At 40.3% G+C, this 10,610-nt stretch overlaps 4 non-coding genes across 4 annotated transcripts; 1 reads left to right on the forward strand and 3 right to left on the reverse strand.

Moving 5' to 3' along the window:
- Positions 1-5,642: 5,642 nt before the first annotated feature.
- On the reverse strand, positions 5,643-5,715 carry TRNAA-AGC (transfer RNA alanine (anticodon AGC)). The gene has a single exon. It is a non-coding gene; the product is annotated as a tRNA-Ala (tRNA).
- A 137-nt stretch (positions 5,716-5,852) lies between these two features.
- TRNAY-GUA (transfer RNA tyrosine (anticodon GUA)) lies at positions 5,853-5,943 on the reverse strand. Its single transcript is given in 2 exon segments — positions 5,853-5,888; positions 5,907-5,943. It is a non-coding gene; the product is annotated as a tRNA-Tyr (tRNA).
- A 529-nt stretch (positions 5,944-6,472) lies between these two features.
- On the reverse strand, positions 6,473-6,565 carry TRNAY-GUA (transfer RNA tyrosine (anticodon GUA)). The gene is made up of 2 exons: positions 6,529-6,565; positions 6,473-6,508 (listed from the first exon to the last, which is right to left on the reverse strand). It is a non-coding gene; the product is annotated as a tRNA-Tyr (tRNA).
- Positions 6,566-6,923: 358 nt separating this feature from the next.
- TRNAR-ACG (transfer RNA arginine (anticodon ACG)) lies at positions 6,924-6,996 on the forward strand. Its single transcript has one exon. It is a non-coding gene; the product is annotated as a tRNA-Arg (tRNA).
- Positions 6,997-10,610: the final 3,614 nt, after the last annotated feature.

Below are 10,610 nucleotides of genomic sequence, written 5' to 3' on the forward strand. Positions count from 1 at the left end.
TCTGCAGTGATGTTAATGTTCTTTATCTGTACTGTCTAACCTCTATCCAAAGGTGGCTATTGAGTACTTGAAATGCGTATAATGCAATTCAAGATCTGAGTTTTAAAGTTTATTAAACTTGTGTTTAAACAACCATATGTGGCTAGTGGTTACCATATTGAACAACCAGCTCTAAAATATGTGATATGAAAAAATCTTGGGGGAAAATTGGAGTGTATTTGAAGGATTCTCCCATAGGAACAAGGTCCCCTTCTTATGAATTTTATACCTTTTGGTCAGAATGATATGAAAGTCTTCTAAGCCTAGAACAGTTACAAGAGCAACATCAACTCTTCATCCCAACTTACAAGACAAGAGAAACCATCCTGGGAATAGGAGGCATTAGAAGAGTCCCAGGAAATCAGTGTCAGGAGTGCTAACTTTCCTGAGGATTCCAGAATTTTCTCAGCATTTCACTTACCCATGTTCTCTTTGTCTCTTTAGCCCAGGTAACTGAAAATCCAGGTACTTGAAAATCATCAAGGTTTAACTCAAGGAGATAGTCATTCATCAAACAGAGCAGCAGACTTATGGTCAGATGGAAGGTGAGCTAAGAGGAAGTAAAAAATTGATTTGAAGCAAAGCAGTGAAGCAGAGACACTGTAGCCCTGCTGGAAGGAAGAGAAAACGAAAGGCACTAGAATGCTGACCTTGCTTCTGGCTCAATGTTTAAGGTAGAGAGGGAGGAGAATTCTTACTTCTTCTACCCACCAGAGGTGAGAAAGTTGGTGGCTGACTAAATCATCAAAACAGGGAAAGAACACTGGATGATGTGGGTGTGGAAGCAGAGAATTAGGGACTGCTTAAGAAGGAGGTTTATTTAGCCTGGAACGCTAGGGCATGAGTGGACCAGGACCTTCAGGTCAACTCCAGCACCAGTCACACATCTCTTGAAAGTCAATTTAATTCCATCCCAAAACAAGACCCATTCTTAATATTGTGCAGACCAGGTCCTCTTAAAACCAAGACAGTGAGGTTATTAATTGTTCCCTGCAATATCCATCCATCCATCCATCCATCCATCCATCTCTCCCTCTCACCATTCTTCCCTCTATTAGTGAGAGCACTAATATATGACCAGTGGAGATAAGGCAGCACTTCATTTGGGATTTAGATGAGCTGGTGTTCCAAGAGCCAGGCTCTGTTGATCAGTCCTGTTAGATATAACTCATCTGACCACAGGAGGTGTATGTAGAGTATAATGTTATTTCTTTTGGTATTCTGGGGTTCAGGGTGTGATCTGGAAAAGCACCTTTGAACCATTATTTAACCATATAGCAACTTTACAAGTTACTTGAAAAAAATATAACCCAGAACTCTATTTCCAGTAAAAGGACTCTTGCAATCTTTTTACACCAAGGACTCAACTCATGACATCTACAAAATACTTAACATTTTTCCTCTGTCTACATTGTCAGTCTCTTCAGTTTAGCTTTCTGGCAATAGGTAGGTTGGATATCTGATTTAAAAATTTTTAATGAAAAGAAACATTTTACAAAATATAAAATCAAATGAGTTAACTTGAAAAGTACTTTACAGAAGCTAATACCATGGCATTTCTTTCATTAGTTTGCAAACTTCTGGCTGTAAGCTTTTCTTCTTGATAATTACTCCTCCAAATCCATTGTTTATACATTTCAATTTATCATAAATATCTCTCAGGATATATTAGAAAATTAACATATTTTACTTTCCTCTGAACATTTCTTGGCATAATTCAAATGCCAGAAATAAATAGTGACAGTCCCAACAAATAAATCCTTTAGCCTAAGGCCTTCCCAATGGCCATGTCTGAACTTATATAGGCTCCAGGCCCTTCTTGACTCCACCTTCAGCACACACAACCCTTCTCACCTTCCCTCCACCTCAGCCCCCTGATTGATTTTTCTGAATTCACTCTTGTTTTCTGCAATCTGTTTCTCATATGTCAGTCCTTATTTAAATTGCACTAATGGTCATATTACCCACAGGATAAAAATATTAATCCTCATTGTGGTCTCTAAGGCCTGACATGATCTGCCCCTACCTACCTCTCTGACCTAATATCCAATAGAAATAAGATGTGACATACATATATATACGTATATATACGTATGTATATGTATATATACGTATATATATGTGTATACATATGTATATATAGTGTATATATATATATAATTATAAATTTCTAATAGCCACATTAAAAGACAGAAACAAATGATATTAATGTTATTAATATATTTTATTTAACCCCCCAAAATATAAACTATTATTTTAACATGTAATCAATATTTTAAAAAATGAGACATCTGTGAATAGAGATAGTTTTACTTCTCCTTTCCAATCTAGAGGCCTTTTACTTCATTTTTCTTGCCTTATTGTACTGGCTAGACACCTCAGAATGGATATCCTTGCTTTGTTCCTGATCTTGGGAGGAAAGCATTCATACTAATAAGTATAATGTTAAGGGTGTGTTTTTCATTGAGGCCCTTTATCAAGTTGAAGGAGTTCGGTTCCCTTCCACGTTTGCTGATAGTTTTATTTATTTATTTTTTAACATTTATTTATTTTTGAGACAGAGAGAGACAGAGCATGAATGGAGGAGGGTCAGAGAAAGGGAGACACAGAATCCGAAACAGGCTCCAGGCTCTGAGCCATGAGCTGTCAGCACAGAGCCCGACGCAGGGCTCAAACTCAGGAGTGAGTGATCATGACCTGAGCCAAAGTCAGCCGCTTAACCGACTGAGCCACCCAGGCGCCCCATGCTGATGGTTTTAAAAATCAGGAATGGATGTTGAATTTTGTCAAATGCTTTTTATGCATCAAACTAAGATGATCATGTGGTTATTCTTTTTTAGTCTGTTTATTATGATGAATTGTTGATTTCTGAATGTTCAACCAGTCTTGTATTCTTGAAATAAATCCCATGTGGTCAATGCTGTATTTTCCTTTTTTGTATTGTTGGATTTAATTGACTAAAATTTTTACGTTTATGTTCATGAAGGATATTGGTCTGTTGGTTTCTTTCTTTCTTTTTTTTTATAATGTCTTTGCCTGGTTTTGGATCAGGACAATGTTGGCTTCATAGCAAGTTGGACAGCATTTCCTCTTATTCAATTTTCTGAAAGTCTGTGTAGAATTGGTATTATTTCTTCCTTAATTGTTTGGTAGAATCCACCATGCAAGCCATCTGGGCCTAGTGCTTTTTTTATGAGAAAAATATATGGGTTAATACAAGTAAAGTAACTAGAACTGTGCTTGGTTTACAGGAAGTGCTGTTAGCTGTTAATTTTTTTAAATGTGTCTATATTTTCCATTAAAGCTTATAATGTGTACTGTAGAAATTAGAAAATATTTTAAACTTTTAAGGAAGAAAAAAATCACAGTGATGCGACTATCCAAAGATCACTACTATTAACATTTCAATTCATTCTTCAGTCTTTTCTACAAATTAATGCTTGTTTATATTGTTATTATTTATATTGCCCTGTATGCAATTTATTAACTTAGCATTTGATTAACATTTCCCATGTAAATAGTTCTTAATAAGTATAATTTCAATGGCTACATATACTCCATTATATGGTCACAACATAATTTAACTATCATTTTGTATTTTTAGAATTGTCCTACTTTCCCTCCACAGTAGATCCAAGCATCTCTTTCCTGTACTCCCATATATATTTATATAAACACACATGCAAACCCTCAGAATATTCCCTCCAGGCCTTCCCTTTATGGTAGTGTTAACATACTCTGACAACAGTTCATGTTTACAGTGTGTTCACTATGTACTAGGCACTGTAATAAGGGTATCATTATTATCATCCCTATTTAACAAATGAGGAAACTGAAGTACCATGATGCCAAGCAACTTGCCCAATGTAACTAGGTAGGGAATGTGAAAGCCAAGAAAGGCCATCAGGTTCCACAGCCCATGTGACTAACCACTATGCAATAGTGCCTCTCAGCTTATACCTTTAGACTTAAAATTTTTTTTAAACATTTATTTATTTTTGCGAGACAGAGACAGACAGATCATGACCCAGGAGGGGCAGAAAGAGAAGGAGACACAGAATCCAAAGCAGGCTCCAGGCTCTGAGCTGTCAGCACAGAGCCCAACGTGGGGCTCCAACCCATGAACGGTGAGATCATGACCTGAGCCAAAGTCAGATGCTTAACCAACTGAGCCACCCAGGTGCCCCCCTTTAGACTTTTTAATAAGAATTCCATTCCATACCTAAGTTGCTGATCCTGAGATGTTTGAGTTCTTACCCAGCTCACCTGCCCTAACCATGTGCTCCCACCTGGATTTGGAGAGCATTCCTTCCACTTATTACCCATTCCTTGATCTTTTAGTCATTTATAATTTCACTGTCAGCTCCTCCAGTCAGCCAGTTAGAGTACTCATAATCTCAACTGGAAATTGAGACCTAACATCTGATAAAAGGATTCCTTTTCCTACTTTATAAATTTGTTTTTATGAAAATAATGATATATTTTATTTTATTTATTTTTTTAATAATGATATATTTTAAACGAATCACTATACATTCAATTTAAAGACTTTATTGAAAAGAGTAAAGTGAGATAAAAATGGAGACTGCCCTAGAAAATGAAAGATATACCAATAAAATGCAGCAGGTTGTATACATTAGTACAAAAAAAATACAGGTTGCCTAGAACCCTAAAATGAACATGAGATAAAAGAATTATCATTTACTAATTGTAATCCTCAAAAAAGATAGTATTTCTGCCTTTGTCTTTTTAAATTTATGTTTTGTGTTGAGAACCACAGTATAGTTTCAACAGCTTTTTAAAGGCTATATTCTAGTAAATTAGGATAGGGAGCATATATTTCCAGAAAAGCCTTTCTGTGTGTTCTGCTCAACTTCTGAATCTTTCAGTGAGTGTGTGTGTATTTATTTTGTTTTTGTTTTGTCTTTAACAAACTAGACTATGCTCAAAATCAGCCCTAAGTAGAACTTTTTTCCATTTAATTCCTTTTCAGTGCTGGTCTCCAGCTCTCCACAGTTACTCCCCAGGAGGAAAAGGGCATTAGAACCCCTCCTTCAGTAGCCAGCTTCTAGGTTTAAACCCTTCCGCTTCCTCACCTCTCTTCAGGTATCTTTATCCTACCTTAGTAGATCGGCCCAGAGTTGGTCACCTCACTGAAAGTTGACGTGGAGCGGAATACTTCTCGCTTCGGCTTAACGCTAAATTGAAAGTAGCCAGCGTCCTTTTCCAAGCTCAATGTTTTTTGCGTTGTTTTTCTGTCAGTCCCCCCTTAAATCCGGGCAGTTTAGTATCAGATGGGTCCTTGGAAGTGCAGCGATCGAGTACAAATCACAAAGTGGGAACAGATGGGACTGCAATCTGTAGCCATTTTTGGACAGAAAAAGAACCAATTTCGTGAACCTCCCAAAGTAAATGGGTCTAAAAATTTTAAGTTGTAAGAATAAACTCCGTCAGCACCCATTATCCCTCGTCTGGGGAGTTTTAGGAAACGGTAACCTCAAGTTCGCCTTGTCTCTCACTTGCCTGAGAGCTGATTTCAAGTTCTACTTGAGTTGAATGAGAATCGAAAGAAAAACTATTACACGGAATGAGGAGAAAAAGGCTGGAGGATGCGGGCATCGATCCCGCTACCTCTCGCATGCTAAGCGAGCGCTCTACCATTTGAGCTAATCCCCCACCGCTGGGCACGGCCGGTTATCTCTTCCCCTAGAGAGAGGTCAGAGCATTTAGAAATGAAAAAAATGTTTTTCTTGATCACGTTCTTGATCTTGCGTCACAGCTGAGGCCAAAGTAACAAAAATCAATAAACACTCTCCTTCGAGCCGGAATCGAACCAGCGACCTAAGGATGGCTAGGGACATCAGGGCCTACAGTCCTCCGCTCTACCAGCTGAGCTATCGAAGGGAGCGGGGAGGCAGAGTGCCGACTTTTCTTTATAATGTTTACTTATTTTCTAAGCTTCGTGTGCTTTCTACCGCGTTTCTTTCCCGACTCCCAGGTTTGCCCATCACAAGGTATCCTTCTGGTGACCCCACCCCCCCACCCCCATCTTCTCATGGCCGCTGGAAAGTGCGTTCGAGTTGCCCCCTCTCCCCGGAGCTCTGAGGAAAAGAGCAGGCGGCTGGCTGGCTCGGGACCTTTCTCTGTATGCTCAGGGGACTCGGGAAACGCCAACGACGATTTAGAAAGGAGCAGAAGGCCGGGACCTGGCAGCCGCTCCGCAGAGCGCAGACTCACTTCGGCGCTTGTCACTAGGACAGCACGTCCCCGCTTGGGTAATTCACAAAATATTTCATACGGGGGTTGCTGCCATAGGCCAAAACTGGAGCGAAAGTACCAGAATCTCCAAGTGTTCGTTGGAATATTATATTAGGAAAGGAGACCCGTGGAAAGGGCCGTAAATCGTAGAAAGTTGGCAAAAAGCATACTTGTCTCCTTCGAGCCGGAATCGAACCAGCGACCTAAGGATGTCTCCTGCCAGGAAGTCAGCTACAGTCCTCCGCTCTACCAGCTGAGCTATCGAAGGGACGGGCAAACTGTCCGTGCCCCTTGAGACTCAATGTTCAAGAACCCGAGCGAGCACAGCTGCGGGCTAGAGACTGAATAGAGCATGCGTACTCCGGGACGGGGAGGGGAAGGGAGTGAATGCCTGTGTATTGTTTCACGCGTGCGCAGAAATACAACCTGGCTTCCCTTCGTGGGATCCTGACAGACCCCGGAAAGGACCCCCAATGCGTGTGTCCTAGAGCTAGTGGTACCAAGACTCAGCAACTCCGACACCACCTTCCTTTACTTTTCCTTTACCACCCTATATTGGGAGTGACTGCCCGAGTGTGGCCTTACCACTCTAATCTGTATGTCCCCTCGGTTTCTCCTTGTGTGGAGGGCCAGTGGCGCAATGGATAACGCGTCTGACTACGGATCAGAAGATTGTAGGTTCGACTCCTGCCTGGCTCGGCATTTTTGTCACAATGATTTTTTTAAAAGCAAAGATTATTACTTCTTCAGGGTTCCTCAAGTCACAAATGCCGAGAGTATTTTACTGCACTTCGAGTCCAGAAATCTGTTGTGCGTCGCTTCCAGTGCCGCCCCGTCGAACTCTCTCGAGCACTAAGGAGAGGCAGTCGCGGCCGCGGGGCTAACTGCCCGCGAGAGCGCTTCCGACACGGGCGGGGGGAGGCTCTGGGGAAAGCTGGGGAGATCAGCCGCTCAGGAACTCCAGGTAGGAAGCTGGGTTAGGGAACAAGTGAAGCCCGCTGTCCCCGTGAGGAAGCTGGTTGAAGTGCCAGGGCAGCTTCTGCAGTAGCTTCATTCGTCGGGTCTTGTAAAATAATTGAAGACTTTAGTCACCAAAGTCACGAGAAAAACTGCCCACGCACACGCCCTGACAGTGCTGACGAAAGAAAGTTAAGGTATTTTTGATTCGGTTCCTGTTTTACATTTCATCTTAATTAGTGTATCGAGCCCCTCCTAGGTTGTAAGCATAGCATAAAAACCATGGAGTAACTTGGATTCTGTCCTCAAGGGTCTTTTAACGGAGAGGGCATAATGTTGGTTTGAATACATTGGATTTTTATTTTGAAGTTATTGATCTTATTTTTGGAGAGTAGTTTAGAATTCTCTTAAATTTGCTCAAGGAAAATAGCAATTTCCAAAAGTAAAAGCTTTAAAAAAAAAATGTGAAATTCAGGAAGATAGAAGTTAGGGAGGAGAAAATGTGGGATTAGGAGAAAGGACTAGTTTTTAACTGGGAAAGCAGTCTCCTTAAAGGCACATAAACAGTTAAAGGAAGCTAAAAATTGGGGGGGGGGGGACAAGTACAGACAATTTGAACAAAATGATGGTGGGTTTTATTTTTGTTTCCTAGTGAACATTTTGGCATTTTTGCAGGTAACAAGCTAATATTTGTCTCAAGTTACATAGTATTCCTGAGAGTTTAAAAAAATTACCTCTGTGGGAAGTTGCGGCCATATGTCGCAGGCCTTCTCCCAAGTTTGTTGACAGAACTTTCAAAATGAGTCTCCAAGGAAAGAGCCTCCATCTTATTCTTACCTTCTTCTCATTTTACAAGGGTGACAAGTAAGGGGTTGATTATTTGCAGAGGTCACGGTCATGGCCATCATTGCACTGTGGGAGAAACTCTAGCTTCTTGGTGTATCCCCTTCTTGCACTCTTTCCTCAGCAGTCAGCCAGACCAGAGTAACACCCTCCAAGAGGGCCAAGATGGTGGGTGATTTCTGACTCTGTTACTTGTGACAGAAAACAACCATGCCTGGATAGCCTAGTGAAATGTAAAATCATTGAGGATAAAGATGAAAGCCTAGGCTTTCAGAGATGGGGACAGAAAGAAACAAAACAAAACAAACAAAAAACAGGCTAGCTACAAAAGAATGAAAATCAAATTTTGATCAGATTTCTTATCAGCAATACTGGATGCTAGAACACAGTAGAGCAAGATTCTTGAAGTTCTCTGGGGAAATAATTTTGAACCCAGAACTGTATAAACAATCAAAGTAGCAATCACATATGAGAATAAATAGTTCACACTTGCAAGGTGTCATAAAATTTAAATCCTATGATTCCTTTCTAAAACAAAAAAATAAACATTACTTGAAGATGTTATACTGATTGGGTTCTCTAGGAAGCAAGAGTTGACACAGAACTAGAGTATAAAATTATAGTGGGGAGTAACATCTGTGAATGGAAAAGGAGAGGACACAGTATTAGGTAAGGGTAGTTAGGCAGCAATGTGGACCTGATAGGCTTGGTACCTGCAGAGCAAAGATTTCCCTTCAGAGGAGTCCTGAATTGGGTAGGAATGACTAGGTTTTCAGACCATCACTTTGTTCAGTCATAGCCCAAAGGCTGAATACCTTCTCTGGAAAGCTGAGGTAGACCCTAAAGGAGGTAACACCTGGAGGCTCTCAGTTAACTATCCTCTCTGCAGCTGGGCAGTTCTTTCTTGAAAGGCAATCAATCTAGCAGCAAATCTCTGTGTCTGCCATAGATGTACTTCAGTAAAAAAAAAAAAAAAAAAAAAAAAAAAAAAAAATCCAAGAAGAGGAGTACATTGAATTTAAGTAAAAAGGGAACCAGCCAAGAAGGCAATCAGGACAAATTAGGAAAAAACAAAAGGTGTGTCAGAGGGCTCTAAGAAGAAAGGGGAGTCTTTCATAACAGTGTGATTAAGGACCAGGAAGACTTTAGAGATATGATAACGGCTTGTCACTTTTCTCAAAAAGCAAGCCAAAGATAATTAGAAATTTCTGGAAAAAAATACAAAGAGCTTTATAAAGAATTCATGGTCCATGGCACAAAAACAGACACATAGACCGATGGAATAGAATAGAGACTCCAGAATTTGACCCACAAAAGTATGGCCAACTAATCTTTGACAAAGCAAGAAAGAATATCCAGTGGAAAAAAGATAGTCTCTTTAACAAATGGTGCTGGGAGAACTGGACAGCAACATGCAGAAGAATGAAACTAGACCACTTTCTTACATTATTCACAAAAATAAACTCAAAATGGATAAAGGACCTGAATGTGAGGCAGGAAACCATCAAAACCCTAGAGGAGAATGCAGGAAAAAATCTCTCTGACTTAAGCCACAGCAATTTCTTACTTGACACATCTCCAACGGCAAGGGAATTAAAAGCAAAAATGAAGTATTGGGACCTCTTGAAGATAAAGAGAAAGGAAACAATCAACAAAACTTATAGGCAACCAAAGGATTGGGAAAAGATATTTGCAAATGACATATCAGACAAAGGGCTAGTATCCAAAACCTATAAAGAACTCACCAAACTTCACACCCAAAAATCAAATAATCCAGTGAAGAAATGGGCAGAAAACATGAATAGACACTTCTCCAAAGAAGACATCCGGATGGCCAACAGGCACATGAAAAGATGCTCAATGTCGCTCCTCATCAGGGAAATACAAATCAAAACCACACTGAGATACCACCTCACGCCAGTCAGAGTGGCTAAAATGAACAAATCAGGAGACTATAGATGCTGGCGAGCATGTGGAGAAACGGGAACCCTCTTGCACTGTTGGTGGGAAGGCAAACTGGTACAGCCACTCTGGAAAGCAGTGTGGAGTTTCCTCAAAAAATTAAAAATAGATCTACCCTATGACCCAGCAATAGCACTGCTAGGAATTTACCCAAGGGATCCAGGAGTGCTAATGCATAGGGGCACTTGCACCCCAATGTTTACAGCAGCACTTTCAACAATAGCCAAATTATGGAAAGAGCCTCAATGTCCATCAACTGATGAATGGATAAAGAAATTGTGGTTTATATATACAATGGAATACTACATGGCAATGAGAAAGAATAAAATATGGCCTTTTGTAGCAACGTGGATGGAACTGGAGAGTGTGATGCTAAGTGAAATAAGTCATACAGAGAAAGACAGATACCATATGTTCTCACTCTGATGTGGATCCTGAGAAACTTAACAGAAGACCATGAGGGAGGGGAAGGGGGAAAAAAAAGTTACAGAGAGGGAGAGAGCCAAACCATAAGAGACTCTTAAAAACTGAGAATAAACTGAGGGTTGATT

This window comes from Panthera uncia, chromosome F2 (genome assembly GCF_023721935.1).
Source record: "Panthera uncia isolate 11264 chromosome F2, Puncia_PCG_1.0, whole genome shotgun sequence".
In the NCBI taxonomy this organism is placed as follows: Eukaryota; Metazoa; Chordata; class Mammalia; order Carnivora; family Felidae; genus Panthera; species Panthera uncia.